This window comes from Chlorocebus sabaeus, chromosome 25 (genome assembly GCF_047675955.1).
Source record: "Chlorocebus sabaeus isolate Y175 chromosome 25, mChlSab1.0.hap1, whole genome shotgun sequence".
NCBI classification, from domain to species: Eukaryota; Metazoa; Chordata; class Mammalia; order Primates; family Cercopithecidae; genus Chlorocebus; species Chlorocebus sabaeus.
In genome coordinates, this window is record NC_132928.1 from 41,909,087 (window position 1) to 41,925,628 (window position 16,542).

A 16,542-nucleotide genomic window follows, 5' to 3' on the forward strand; every position below is an offset into this window, starting at 1 on the left:
GTCTATAATTAATCCCATTGATGAATTTTTATTTCAGACATTGTAGATTTTATTTCCCTTTAATTGTTTTATATTTTACTTTTCTCTCATGTTCAAATTTTACTTTAAATCTTTGAGCATATTTTAAGACTTGTCTAAATTCCGTCATCTTTCTCAATTTTGGATGTTTTTTTTTTTTTTTTTTGCGGAAAAAAGATGTCCCTTTAATAAAACGTTATCAACATATATCGTACACAAACTACAATGTATCATAATTACTTTTTTTTTTCCTCTCTTAATTCAGAACCAGACTACAAGGTAAGAAAAAACACAGAAACAGCTACAATGTTCCCAATAATCCGCACAAAGTCTTTTTTCAGGCAGATGATATCTCACATAATATGATATACATGGATCAGAAAGGGAGGGAGTAAAACAAAGACCAGCTACAGGGGAGGGAGGAAGGAGAAGGGCATGTCAATGTACAAAGAATTCGGGTGTCTTCCAGGGCAAGACACAAAGGTTTCTGTGGGGTGATGAGGTGAGCGGGGCCATAAGCACCCTCCCGGGAGGGGACAGGCTCCACCGTCGGGCTTGTTGGTTTTTGAAAATAAAAACAGGACCGGAGACAGCACGTCTGTTTGGTTGTCGGTGTCCCCCCACCCCCCACAGCTGCTCCAAAGTCTTTCCATCCAGTCCCAAGCATATACAGAGCAATTCTGGTCAGTATCCCATCTTTGAGAAAGGACGAATAAAGAGAAAAAACAAAGAAAACTGGTACTCCAGCCCCCCAGCCGGTGCACATGATGACGCTGATGCGAGGATCTCGGGACCAGAACGTGGAGGTCACTGTTTCCATGTCCCAGGTCATAGCCATCCTGTCAGTGGCAGCCTCTCCTACTCTGCGTCAGGCCACCACCCAGCTGGCAGGATTCTCACTGGGAAGACTGGGGTGGGGGCGGAGGAGGGGCTGGGAGGTCCAGGAGAGGAGGAGGAAGGCATCCTGGGAACAGTGCATGCCACCGGGTCACGGCGATGGGCTGGGCTGTGGTGGAATCCTGAAAGGGGCTGGTGGTCCGGCCCCTCTGGCCACAGGATGAGGGTGCTGGGTTCTGAGGTCCAAGCGTGCCACTGCCGTTGCCAGAGAAATCAAGCTAGAACAAACGCATTCCCGCTCCTCCCCTGCCTGTTGCACAAACCAAAACCCCAAGTGGAAAACGGTGACTGCCTTTTCTTCTTTCCAAAAAAGGCCTTTTGAAAGAAACCACCGATTGTAAACTGTCCAGTTTATTATTATTATTTTTGATGGCTACAGACAACGTGGGCTCTCACACCTAGACTAGCTTTTCTGGTGGAAGGGCTTGGGGACAGATACACAGCAGGGCTTCTGGTTTTTTTTTTGTTGTTGTTTTTTGTTTTTTTTTTAAGAAGAAAGCATAGAGGTTGATTGGGGTGGGGGGCTTGCTAGAAGCTTCCATTTAAAAAAATTTTCCCCAAAAACCCCCCCCAAAAACAAATAAAAAAATCCCAACGGTAAAACCCCAAATAAAAAACAAAAAAGTGTCGTGTACGGAAAATGTCCTTTGGGGAAAGGGCAAGGGGTGCGATTTTTCTGGTCACTGACTTGAAATACATTTTTGAGTTTTGTCCTTCATGTTTTATGGAATAAAAAGTTCGGCCTTTTTATTGCATGAAACTAAAATTGGGAAAGGTGGGGGGCGTGGATGGGGTGGGAGGGGATTGAGGGGAGCAGGGAGACGCCCTCCCCACCAGCTCCTGGATAATGACACCTCACTTCTTGCATAATTTCTGGCATCTTCCCGCCTGCAATGCCCGCTCTCTCAGCGTCTCGGAGAAGGGGGGATCACACACTCATCGTCATGCTTGGAGAATAATTGTCGTTCTGAAAGGAGTGGAGGAAGTTCCCTCCTAGCTCGCCGTCATCTCGAGGGGTGCCTGGAGGATTGCTAATGCCACTTATGTTGTTAGAAGAATTTTTTGGAAGTCCGTCTATGTCGCCTGACCCTAACGATCCATTCATGTGGTGTGGCTCCATGCCGCCCATGCCGCCCATCGGACCATCTGAGCCGGGACCCATTGGGAAGTTGGACCGGCTGCCTCCAGGCGGCACCGGATTAATCATTGTGTAGATGTTGTCACTGGAATTTGTTGAATCTGCGGGACTGGGCATAATGGGTGTTCCTGGAGGGCCGCCACCACCAGGGGGTCCCACATAGGTACCAGGTGATGAGGAGGAGTATGGAATTGAGTTAGCACTGTTAGGATTGGGCCAGAGTCTGCCAGCTCCTGGGCCCATGTTAATCCCGGGCATGGCGGGGCCGAGGGAGTTGGGTGGTGGTCTCATGCCGCTGCCATAATTCTGTGGGCCAGGGCCCATGGGCCCCATGCCTCGGGGAGGGTTCATTCTCTGCATTGATCCTCCCATGTTGGGGTGGCCTTGTTGTCGTGTGGGATCCATGGAATTGGGCAGCAATGGCTGTGTCCCAGGAACTCCTCCTGGAGGCTGGTTTCCCATTCTGATCGGGGGCCTGGGGCCGCCTGCGTATCGCGGTGACATAAAAGGCTGACTGTGGGGTCCCATCATGCTGCTAGGATTGTGAGGTGGAGGCTGTGCGTGCGGCGAGGGCTGTGACCCCGGAGGACCCTGAAAGAAACCTGGCGGGATGGGGCCTGGGATGGGGCCTCCCGGCATCCCATCGTTGGGGGGAATGTTGCCAAGCACGGGGCTCGGGGCAGCTGCTGCACTCACCACCACGAGTGCAAAAACCCAGGCGGTTCTCCCAACGTGATGTTTTTTTCCCATCGAATCTCCGATAAGAAGGTCTGTGCAGATTTCTGTGCTCCTACGTGCAGTAAATATTCGTAGACGTATAAAGCTAACTTTTCCCGAGCCTGCCCGTCCGAGGGCACCGCCGAGCCTTTGCCTTTGGCAAACATGGTTTGCAGGGAAGAGGGCGCCGAGCCTCGCCGCCGCCGCCGCCGCCGCTACCGCTCCGGCTCTCCCGAGCTGCCCCTCGCTCCCGGCCCCCTCCCCGGCGCTCGCTCGCTCGCTCGCTGGCGCTCTCCTAGCCGCGCTCCCCTCCCTCCCCCCCAGTATTTTTATTGAGTCATATAGTTTTGGTTTTTGGTCTTAAAATGTTGCTACTTCACATGTGTAGTATTTTATTATTATTATTAAGTAACAGACACAGACACGGTGAACATTTCATTGTTGATTGGATTTTGCTCTATTATGTTAAAGGACATTGAAGTTTGTTTTAGGAGGTGTATTATTCTGTTCTCATGCTGCTAATAACGACATACCCAAACTGGGTAATTTACAAAGATAAGAGATTTAATTGACTCACAGTTTCACGTGGCTGGGTAGGCCTCACAGTCATGGCGTCATGGTGAAAGGCAGAGGAGGAGCAAAGGCATGTCTTGCATGGTGTCGGACAAGAGAGCTTGTGTTAGGTGACTCCCCTTTGTAAAACCATCAGATATAGTGAGACTTATTCACTATCACAAGAACAGCACAGGAAAGACCCAACCCCATGATTCAATCACCTCCCACCAGATCCCTCCCACAACATGTAGGAATTATGAGAGCTACAATTCAAGATGAGATTTGGGCCAGGACACAGACAAACCATATCAGGAGGCATTTATGTCAATCGCAGGTCAAGTAGATTCTTTGACATCCTTTTTGAAAATTTTTGTTAGGGCCAGGCACAGTGGCTCATGCCTGTAATCCCAACACTTTAGGAGGCCAAGGCAGTTGAATCACTTGAGTCCAGGAGTCCAAGACCAGCTTGTACACATGGAAAGGCTACATCGCTATGAAATATATATATATATATAAATAAAATTAACAGGGCTTGAGCCCAGGACATAGAGGCTACAGTGAGTCGTGATGGCACCGCTGTACTCCAACCTGGGAGACAAAGCTAGACGCTGTCTCAAAAAAAAAAAAAAAGTTAACATGAATCTAGTGTATCTTTACTTTAGGAATAATTTAGCCCACTACAAAGATATGACCATGTGAGACCACTGTTAATAAACAGTTCCAAGTATTTAGTGAGATATCTTGAGTTTGGCCTATGAAAACTGCAACAGTTCTAAGCCCAGCCAAATGATTGTTTGGTGCATGGCTTCTTAGAAAATGTTCTCTCCCTACAGTTGTTCTTAGCTCAGACTTGTGGAAATTCAACTCATGTATGCGCAGATTTGTATTCGGCTAGTTTTTAACAAATCCTTATGGATATTTCTGGAGTTCTTTCTCTGCATAGCTCCCTTATCTCTGGTTCTTTAGCCTACACATCTCAGCCATCTCTGCCTTCCCAAATCATACTTCTCCTCCTCAATGGAGATTGTGCTCTGCTTGTTTCTTTCAGTGTTATCTTGAAAGAGCCTTCAGGCAGAAAGTCAAGGCAAAATTGGACGATTTATCTAATATGTTTATTCTCTTACGAATCACAGTTTTACCTTTCCTGTAGTCAATCCTGTGTTTAAAAACAGCTGTTTCACATATGTGGTCCAATTTTTAAATTGTTAGTAGTAAAGGAAAAGCCTAATACCAGTTAATTTCTCATAGTCAGAAGCAGAAATCCTCCTTGTTTTGCCACTTTCTTTTATTGTTTTCTCTAATTTACTTAAACATGGAATTTTCTTTTGAATTTAATTTTAACCTATTAATTTTTCATTTAGTAACATTATAAGAAAGGAAGAATAATGCATTAGTAAGTTTTTGCTGCATAACAATCTTAAAATATCAATAGCTTAAAATTACAGGCATATATTTTTTCCACGACAGTATTGTTGTTAGGTAAGACAGATCTGCCTCGGGCTACAGATTGACTGCTTTTAGCTTCTAATTTCTATTTGAATTTAAATCTGCTTCATATGTCCCCAGATTTGCCTTGGACCAGTGGCTCCTTGAGTCATATTATTCTCATGGCAGGCCCCTGGTGCACAAGAGGTCAAGTCAACTTTTCCAGGAGCATTTAACAACTCTTTTCTCATCACACTCAACATTTCATTGGCCCAAACAGGTAACATGGCCAATCCCAAAGTCAAGTTGTAGGAAAGTAGATTCCTCCTACCGTAAAATATGATACCAACCCAAAATTGGAGTGAAGAATTGCAGACAATATTTCCCAAGACATTAATGGGTCTCTGGTACATTTATAATAGCAAAGTGAAGATAGCCAGCACACATACCATATTGCTCTAATATTTTTCTTTGCCTAACTTAATGTGCAGTAGACAGTTGAAAGGGACTTAACAGTTTTTTTAGCCAATAACTTCATTTGATAAATGGAGAAACTGATGACCCAGAGTATTGAAGCACTTTTCTAAATTTGCACGGTAAGTCACTGATATCAGATGTGGAGATAATCTGACTTGACACTGCTTCTAAATTCAATGTTACATTTACTTTTTTATGCTATTTATATTAACTTTCATTATTCCAGTGCATTTCTATCAGACAAGATTCAGGCAGGAAACAGATGGCAATCTCAAAAGGGTTTAACTGAAAGTTAAATGAGTTTAAAGAGAATGTAACAAAGAAATTCTTAGCAGAGATGGGAGCAGTTTTACAAAATCAACAAGAAATATTTAACAACTGCTGGAGATATCACCACTCCCAGGTCTGACAGAACAAAAAGTGGCAACAGGATTCTAGAATCTAAAAGAGCTGAAGTCAAGGGGGAAGAGTTTTAGCCTTAGAAAAAAGCAGCTTGAGCAGCATCCCAGAACAGAATCCCTACTGTGAGAAAGGAAGGGGAATGAGGGGAGTAATTACCTAAAACTCTCTCTGTCTCTTCCTGCTCTTCAATTTCCTGTCAGTTTATCCCACTGACTGAACACAGCTGAAACCCAGTAGGTAAGGATATGCCTGTGAGGTAGTCAGAGAGGTCAGTTTCTGGGCTTGGTGCAGAATAGAGGTGCAGAAAGAGGACAGATGGGATACTGACCTGTGATGGAGAATAACTAGTAATGCCTCGATGCTTAACTTCATGTCATCTACAGAATATTAACTGTGGATTCATTTAACACATATTTATTGAAATACTGTTGTGGTCAGGATAATTTTCAGGCATCGAGAGTGAAGCATTGAACAAAACAGATAGAAATTCTTTGTTGGGGTATATATTCTGAAATGAACTCAGTCTGCAAGCAACATAAACGAGTAAAATTATATTATGTTACATGATGATAAATGGCAAGAACAAACAAACAAATCAGGGAAGAGAAGGAGTAAATGTCAGGGTGCCAAGGTGGAAAACATCAGTGAAATTTTACAATATAGTGGGCAGGAAAACCTCACCAAAAAGAGCATTTGCTTAATGACTTGAATGAAGTAGGGGATTGAACAATATAAGTATTTGTAGAATATTCTAGGCAGAGAAAACAAACTTGTACAAGCTGTAGTGTAGTAAGTTCAAGAAACAGAAGGAAACCAATGTACTTCCAGCAGAGCGAACAAAGGGAGAGTAAGAGGAGATGGAGACAGAACAGTAGCAGGGCCTAGAGGAAACAGATCCGTGGGGATTTGAGCATCGTGTAAGATGATCTGACCTGTGTTTAAACAGGAAAACTCTTACTGCTCAGTTAAGGACTAGCAAAAGATAGGCAAGAGCTGATGTGAGTAGAATTTTATAAAATATTAATTACACAATAGATTTTCCAGAAGCATGGTTATTTTTGTCATCTAATTAAATAGCATGAGACAATATAAAGAAAAATGTGATTTTTTAATAACTAAAGTGAATAAGTAATTATGTTCTAATAACTTTTTTTTGTAAATTCAGATTTTTACTTACTGGTTTCTTTGAAGTGAGGCATCAATTTACTGAATGCAAGGAATTATTGACTAACACGAGCTGATGTAGGTTTGTAGATAGACCTGAACTATTTATAAATGTTTGCAAAAGAGACATAGTTTAAAGTCAATTCCAGATATGTAAAGACACTTTTTAAATAAGAGGGTTGAAAAAGACCTTTTATCCCTAACAGATTTGCCTATTCTCACAGCTGCAAAAATTGCATTTTGTGATTTTCCACATCTATCTAAGGTTTGACTAACAAAATTCTGAATTTAACTCAACAAGTTGTCGTCTAAGTTGATGACTTTTACTTTGAATGTTCTGTTGCCTGACTTTTGTTTCCCAATTGACTATTTCTAATCTCCTATTAGTATTTATTGTAGAAATGTGTAATTTTCTTGAAGGGAGCAAAACGAACCTTTCTTTTGGATTTCCTCTACTAAACTATCCAACAACCTGTATACACACTGTTGCCACAATCATCATCAAGATAATCTCCATTACCACTTCTGTAGATGAGGAAAAACTAAGATTATATTTTCCTCCCCTACATCTCCTGGACCGTTGTTTTATATATCAAAAGTATTCATTATATCACTGAACAAAATTATAAATCACACATTTTTGAAAAATGCAAATGGGTCATACATGACCCGGAAAGATTTTGAGTAAAATCTGTAGAAATAATAGTTATAATATACATCAGATCTTAAGTGTATAACTCCTTTAATCAGATAATAATGATCATAATTATTAACAAAAATCATGAGAATTTAAAATTTTGAATATAATTTGCATTTAACACAATTTAAAATATTCCATTTTCAGATTTAATTATAGGAGCTTTGTAAATCTAATTGTACATTTAAATAGGGAAGTTTAGTAATCTTTAATAATATTCTGACTATTACTAAATCTTTAGCAATCATGAATAATCAGACAGTATAATGAGTAAGAACTGATTACTCAATTGCTTTTTTAAAAATCTGATTATTTTCTAAAATAATAAATATGTGAATTTTGGTGTTTTGCCTATTCTCACAGTTATAAAAATTACATTCTGTGATTTTTCTCATCTATCTGAAGTTTGACTAACAAGAATTTTGAATTGAATTCAACGTGTTTTGTACTCTATTCTCACCGAGGTCTGATTTTTGCTAAAGCAGATTGTATGTTTGATGTAAATATCACTGTCTCTTCTCATAAAAGGACTTCCCATTCTCTCCCACTGACTTTTGTTGCCCCTACCTGTGAAAAGATTATGATGTTACATTCATTGATATTACTGTCAACCGTAAAGTATTAGTTTCTGGAAGACTCGGCATTGTAAAAAAAAATTTGCATTGGCCGTGGAACTTCTGTGGTAAATGGAATGTGGGTAAAACTGATGGATGACACTTCTGAAAATAAATATTCAGAATCAGTATGGGCCGGGTGCCATGGCTCACGCCTGTAATCCCAGCACTTTGGGTGGCCGAGGAGGGCGGATCACGAGGTCAGCAGATTGAGACTATCCTGTCTAACACGTCTGTACTAAACCCCGTCTGTACTTAAAAGAAAAAAAAAAAAAAATTGGCCGAGTGTAGTGGCGGGCGCCTGTGGTCCCAGCTGCTCCGGAGGCTGAGGCAGGAGAATGGTGTGAGCCCGGGAGGCAGAGCTTGCAGTGAGCCGAGATGGCACTACTGCACTCCAGCCTGGGCGACGGAGCGAGACTCCATCTCAAAAAAAAAAAAAAAAAAAAAAAAAAAATTATGAGGCTCTGCAATCACTCTCTTGTTAAACCAGTTTGTACTAAATATGGTCTGAAAGGAGGAAGCCACATAGAGCAGTGTCAAAGTGACCTATGAAATCATTTAACTGGAACTAGAAAAACACATTTCTTGTTGTAAGCCACTAAGATTTTTAGCTTGATTTTCATATCAGCATATTCTAGCCAAAGAAATTGATATGCCCGCATTTGGCTACAATTAATGCTGGGGAAAATTTTTACTTTGTGCAAAAATATTTTAGAAGATATACCTATATATACACATATAAGACCATTATATATACTTTACATATAACATACGTTTGATATGTATTTTATATCTAATTTTACATTTGATATATGTGAAAATTACATATATTTTAATCCTTTAACTAAGTAGAGTAAAAGTGTTTTTAATCGAATAATCATTTTGCCAGTTGTGGAAACTTTTTAAAATATAGAAGAATTAATCATTATTATGATGACGTTGGAAAGATCAACTTGCAACTATATATCAAATACCATTTCTTCTATTTCTGTTGTTAATTATCCAAGGTAATGTAAACTGTTTTCTGTTATATCAGCATCAGATGACTAAGGCAAATTCATGAATTTTGCTATGTCTCTGGAAGTTTTTTCTTAAACTTACTGCAGAGTAAATTTTCAATACATCTATGACATCAGCTATCCATTTCACTTGGAATAAATTTGCTAAACATCTTACTTATTGAAGTTGCATGATTTTTTTTTCCATCTAGAATGAAACAATGTGATCTCTTAAATGCTAAGAAAAGTGCTTTTTTATATTTGTTGTTTTTCAATGGTAATTTTTACTGCGATTTTAGAAAAGAAAAATAGAACAGAACAAACAAATCACAGCATATCATATGTAACAAGAGTTTCGCGGAACTTTGTCTCAGTTGTGAGCATGTGTGTACGAGGTGAACGTACAAGATGTATTTTCTACTGTGGGTAATTGTGTACAAATTTGGAAAGTCACAAGTTTAAGATATATAAGATATATACGTATGAACATGGTCCTTTATCATCTATTTCTTCAGCTATGTCCTTGATGCTTGATGCTTACCTAAAGCTGTAACTATGTACCCAATGTTGAAATATCTACCAGGTATCAGGCTGTATGCTAGATCATGCTGATAACATCTTTCTTCTCCAGGCGTGCATAGTTCAATGCAATAGTGTTTTATGTTGAAAATCTTTGGAGTGTCAATGTGCCAAATCTGAAACTGTCTCTGCAGATGACTGAAAAATTTCTTCCCCTTGCAAACCCCATCATTCCCTGTATCCTCAATATAGCTTTCCCACTACATGTCTTAACTAAACCAAGTATTTACAACGTACTTGCAGAGTATGTCAAAGATAGGATTTTTTAAATTAAAATTTTGAAATCAGATATGTGTGTGTATATATAGAGAAAAATACACACATACACAAACATATAGATTTTTTCCACATACATTATTTGCATAGTTCTGCTTATCTATATATATGTCTCAATCTCTATATCTATATCTTTAGCTCCATCTATCTACAGTCTCATTTATCTTCTATGATTTTAACTTAACAGTAATATTTTAAGAAAGTGTTTGTTGACTAAATGACTAAATGTTTTCATTAGCCGTGAATTATGTAGTACCTTGTATTTCGTATATGAATACATGTATGTATTTCATACATCACAGTGGATATATGGTATGTGTATCAAACGTATATAGTCTGTACATATATTCTACATATATATGCATTCAATATATCATATGTAAAGAATTTATATTGTGTACATGTGCACATTCCACACATATGTAATTACTATATAAATTATGATATTTAAACCACAAATACGCAATTTTAGATTCATTGAATCTTACTAATTAAAAGGGCCTTTACTAGGCTTCTTAGATTACAGATAAGGAAGCTGATATCTCAGAAGTTGAAATTATTCTCCAAAGTTAATAATGGGAGAAACCTTAAGCCCAAGTTCTGATTCCAGTTTGATGTTCTTGCCACTTTATCATTCTCTTTCCTTCATGAGAGTCTAACAGGTCATTTCCAGAAATTCCAGACCTCAGTGGCTTTAAACTAATCCACAGTAGTGTATTGGTTGTATTAGAAAAGCCATCATTTTATCTTGAGGCATCACCTAACACAAATTACTTCATAGTGGAGTTCCATACAAAAGAGTGCATACTATAAAGACAAGGATTATAGTTTATTAAATTATATCAAACAAAAATGTGTGAGAATATTAAGGTTTAATTAACTTTCTGTTTTTAATCATTCTGGCTTTTTATACATAAATGTATCATTTCACCACCACTACAATTTCTTGCCAGGCTGAAAATATGAATAAATATGAATAATTTAGTACATGATGAAAATGTACTGTAGAATTCTTTCATTTAGTTTGTAAATATTGAGTACCCACTTTTTGGCAGTCCCTTATAAATGATGTCATATGACAAAATTAGTGTTTCCAATATCCCTCTAAAATTATCAGTACCATAACTTTCAAGTGGATTTTATTCATTAGTTTATAAGAAGTGACACTATATACAGGCTATCATTTTCTTCTCAGTGACAAGAGATAACTTGTCACATATTAAAAATAAAGTTTTGGCCGGGCGCGGTGGCTCAGGCCTGTAATCCCAGCACTTTGGGAGGCCGAGACGGGCGGATCACGAGGTCAGGAGATCGAGACCATCCTGGCTAACATGGTGAAACCCCGTCTCTACTAAAAATACAAAAAAATAAGCCGGGCGAGGTGGCGGGCGCCTGTAGTCCCAGCTGCTCGGGAGGCTGAGGCAGGAGAATTGCGCGAACCCGGGAGGCGGAGCTTGCAGTGAGCAGAGAGCAGGCCACTGCACTCCAGCCTGGGTGACAGAGCGAGACTCCGTCTCAAAAAAAAAAAAAATTAAAAATAAATAAATAAATAAAAATAAAGTTTTTAATATGCGTAAAGTTCTCAAAGTGTTTAAATCATATTCTCTAAAACATGATATTGTGTTTTATAAAATAAAATAGAATTGTGATATTTTACATTTAACATTATATTCTCAAAATCAGACATGTAATGGTATCATTATAAAATACAGACCACTTTAGCAAAACATGTAAAACTCTTTTACAATCTTGTTTTTTAAGATGGGCATATGATTTTACATAAAAATAAATTTCAAAATAGAAGGATTAACATAGAAAAATGACATGCAATAGGCTAAGCGAAAAATAAGCCCTTTGAAAATCTAAAAAACTTTGACAATATATATTGTTTGTTATAATCCCTAATATCTTAATTATTTTCTCTATATGTACAATGTCTTTGTAAAGTATTATTTTTCTTTATAAACAAATGACACGTATTTTTTTAAATCTCATTGAGGAAGATTTATTATTCACTAAGAATATAATCAGCATCCTTAACATTTATCATATATAATAACAACACTTATTCATAAGACCCTGAATATTTCTTTACAAACTCTGCCTTGAATGTTTAAATGACTCTTAATCTAAGTCTCCTAAATTGTCATAAAAATTAGGCTGATTTACTGTCCCTTTGAGATTGTGACATAAAAGCCCATCCATCACGATGTATCTAATTAAGAAACTAAGTTAAGAGGTGTTTGAACAAGATATTTGAAAATCTCAGGGGACCAGACAATTGAATTGGTATTGCAGACATATCAAATTAGTTAATGATTTGGGGAATCTTTATTCTTCAAGAGTATGTAAATTAAAAAAGAATAATGAAATTCATTAAAGCTTGGTATCAGGGAGAAAGGAGGACCCTGTGCACCACTGCATGTAATTATAAGTACCTGCTTCATTCAGATAGAAGGACAGGAGACTGGGGAAACAATAAAAGCAATTTGGACAGATTAATTTTCATATTAAACATAGATAATTGTAATTATTTTTCTTTATATTTTGGGGGTATCTTTCTCACAATTGACAAATCCATATTTGGTAATCAGGCTTGTTTTCCATTTTCACTTCGCCATATGAACTTGTAAGATAAATGTCTTGCCATTCGAAATAACAATAGATATTGAATTTTCTCTTGAAATTTAGCAAAGTATTTTATTTATTTTGTCAGCCTATTTTGATACTGAAAGAGGCAGAAGAATAAAACTACACTGTTTTATCCAAAGCATGGAATGAATAGAATATTAAACCTCACCCAATAAAGAGCTAGACAGGGATATGTGTTCAAAATGTAAGCAAAACCTTTTCTCATTTTCGAAAGCATTATACAGATGTTTCTTTTGAAGCATATAAAATAAGAATGCAACCAATGATACTATTTTATTAAATAAAATAGTTTCTTCCATTTTTGAATCATTTTTGGAATGAAGTTTCATCAAAAGCTTTCATTTTTTAATGTACCATTTTAAAAGCTTAAACTCTGATAAATTGCAAAATGTGTTTTCAAAACTAGGATGCTGTAGAACATGCCCCTATTATAAAAATAATATACTCTTTTTAGACTTTTATGTAGAAAAAAACACTGTAGAAATATCAAAGCCAACTGTTGATTTGAACCAGTGATACGACATTTAAAGGTAAAATATTTTAGAAGAATACAGAACATTATCAGATATCCTCTTGATGCCCCCCCTCCCTTTCACTTCCCTTGATAGTCCCTCAAACACGATATATTCTACAGTAAATCTTGGACATTTATGAGATTTATGCCTTTATTTTTTAACCTTTGAAGCAAGAAAATCATAAGCATTTACAAAATAGCATTTATCATATCCGAGAGTTGAATGTTGGAATCATCAAATTGCTATGGATCAAAATCAAAAGGGATTAAAAATAGGACAGCTAAAGTATTCATGTCTCAATTGGATTCTCATTAAGGTGCAAAGTATTCAATGCCGCACATTAAAGGAAAACTGGAAAGTATATTCCTAAAATAGAAATGACATTTCTAAAGAAAAATAGATTCTAAAATAATAAATATTCTAGGATGTGAACAAAAGTTTATCAGTAAGGTTTTTCATTGCAGTAGTGAGAATGATGACTAAACAATAAGGGGAATGGTTAAATATACTATCGTAAATCCATTACCTGCAATATGCACTGATGAAACAGGATTTGGAAGAATATTTAATGACAATCCATGTAGAATACTTATGATTTAATATTATGTGTGAAGTAATTATAATTTGAGAAAACACACATGCTATATGATTCCAAATTCATTTTTAAAATTTTATAACTATATTTATACATAGAAAAAAGACTGAAAAATACCACACATTGTTAGATTGACCTCTGAGTCTGAATTAACTGTGATATTACTTTTGTTCTTTACTGATTCTCATTTTTCCATTTTCTATTAACTTATATTAGTTTGTTGGAAAAATCAGTAATAAAAAGTAGTCCTTGCAAATTGTTTTTCCTTGTGAAAAGTATGCTTTCCAAATAGCAGAAAATGTCCTGTTAATAATGCCGGGTATTAAAAGCATCATGTTATAACAAATTTATTTTCCCCAAGATGTAAAGAGGATACATTCTATTCTACAATCCAAAGCACACGCGCACGTGCGCGCACACACACACACATTCAATTTTAGTTTGTAATATTTTGTAAAAAATAAGCATTATTTACATTTCATGAAGAACTTCTGTGACACCACTTATGCCACTTTATTACCATTTTGTAGATATTGTGATTATCTTCAAGTTCCATTTTATCTAATCAAAATTTGACCCTATCGCAGGCTCTTTGGTGATCTAAGCCAGTCAAGGTAATGCCATTCCCTTGGCTAGAGTCATTATGTCAAACAGCAACCTCCAATTTACATTAGTGGATACTTGGAATTCCTCTACCCAGCATGATTTCTTCAGTGGTGTCCACGTAGGCTAAATTGGCACAATAAGAGCAAGGATTAGGCAAAAGTTCCTATTTAGAAGACCTTAGAGGATAGTAGGTCTGACAGTATCCCATCACCTAACTAACCCATGCCTGAAACTCAGGTTTCAACTACATGAAACCCAGAGTATTTCAACTTCCCAAGACAATAATAAAACTTTATTGTTTATGGCAAACTTTGATTTTAACTTTGATTTTCTGTTACATATAATTATGCACATGACAACTGAAACAATATCACAAATTCAATGTTATAGTAAAGTTCTTAAACTTTGTATCTAATTATATTAAACTATGTGTCTGCTCATGAGCTAAAGCCTTTAAAATTGTAGGATTTATTTTTAAACGTTAGCACAGGAAACTAGTAATATGGGTATGACCATCTCCTGCCACACAAGAGATGTAAATTGTGCCACATTTGAGGTGCAATATGGCTAGCATTGTTTTTTCAGCATGGATGTGGTTATGTTTTACAGTCAGCATTCTATTTTATTTCTGAAATAATATTGTTCAGTTGGAAGAACATATGTAATGCACAGGTTGTTAATTTCAAAGGCAATAGTTTATTTTGAAGAGAATATTTACATGCTTAAGTCTATAAATTTTTGTAGTAGAACACTTCTATAAACTTTCAAACAAAGCTATTTTTATTTTCTTTAGATTACAATGTTGTGTTCCTGATATAATATAGCTAAATGGTGAGTATATTTAACTACGTTGAGTTATAATTCTCATTGCATCTAATGCCTGGTGAAAAGACAGTTTTTAAAATGGAATGCTGTATACCACTAGCCATGTCTTAATGGTTTCTGAAGTGTAGTGTGCAAAAATTTTGCAGGGAAGTGTTCATGGTAATGTTGTTGACACATTTGCATTTTTAATGACTTAAGAGTCATTCTAAAATCTTAGATTAAAATATAATGAAATAATACATGATTTTAAAATGTTTGCTGTTTTGAATCTGATTGTCTTACAAAGAAATCACATTAATTAAACTAGCAAACAGAGTAGGAATAATTCTGGAGGGCAGAACTAAATGCCCATAATATATCCATAGTGCTAGGCATTGTTCTGCTAGAAAGAATAAGAAAGAACAGCAGCCATTACCTGATTCTACCTGGAAGCAACCTCCTAATGAAGCAATGTTGCGTGTGCAACACTGTCCTTTTGACACCCAACTTTGTGATTTCTCTTTATTAATCTGTTTTATGAAAAATTCACAGGTCTGCTATGTGAATATAGTAAAACATACCTTTCAAATTAATATCAACTTTTTTTTTTTTTTTTTTTTGAGATGGAGTCTTGCTCTATAGCCCAGGCTGGAGTGTAGTGGGATGATGTCACCTCACTACAAGCTCCGCCTCCCGGATTCACATCATTCTCCTGCCTCAGCCTCCCGAGTAGCTGGGACTACAGGCGTCCGCCAGCACGCCCAGCTAATTTTTTTTAGTAGAGACGAGGTTTCACCATGTTAGCCAGGATGGTCTTGATCTCCTGACCTCGTGATCCACCTGCCTTGGCCTCTCAAAGTGCTGGGATTACAGGCTTGAGCCACCATGCCCGTTCGCATAGTGAAGTTAGATTTTACTTCAGAAATAAATGATGTCTTCATGATGAAAAAACCAAGTAAGCACAAATTTTAAAAACTGAAATTCTTCATGAGTTCATTTATTTCCTGATAGTATTCACCAGGGATATGCTTATCAAAATGAGAAGAGAATCCTATGGAATAATAAATAGTCACTATAATTTTATTTTAAAATGTGGTATGAGGCCTGAAATTAAAATTCAATGTTACGTGCTTCCTTGATACCTGGGGAAACCAGGAAGGTTTCAGACAACCAAACCACCAGTTTCCCTCCCCCTTCCACCCTCTGGATAAGATCCCCTAGCCAAATGATGCTTCTTTTCACAAGGAAAAGCCCAGTGCTTACTTATCCCTGAGTAGTGAACTTAAGTTATTCTACAACCAGAAGAATTATTCAAATAAGTCTGTGGTAGTCAAGGTTACCTCATCCTCTTGTTACTACAAAGCTTGCTTCCTACAGCCCTTGTTCACTCTCTTCCTGAGTTCTAACCCCATG

At 37.2% G+C, this 16,542-nt stretch overlaps 1 pseudogene; it reads right to left on the minus strand.

Moving 5' to 3' along the window:
* Positions 1 to 246: 246 nt before the first annotated feature.
* LOC103230413 (single-stranded DNA-binding protein 3 pseudogene) lies at positions 247 to 3,071 on the minus strand (annotated as a pseudogene).
* Positions 3,072 to 16,542: the final 13,471 nt, after the last annotated feature.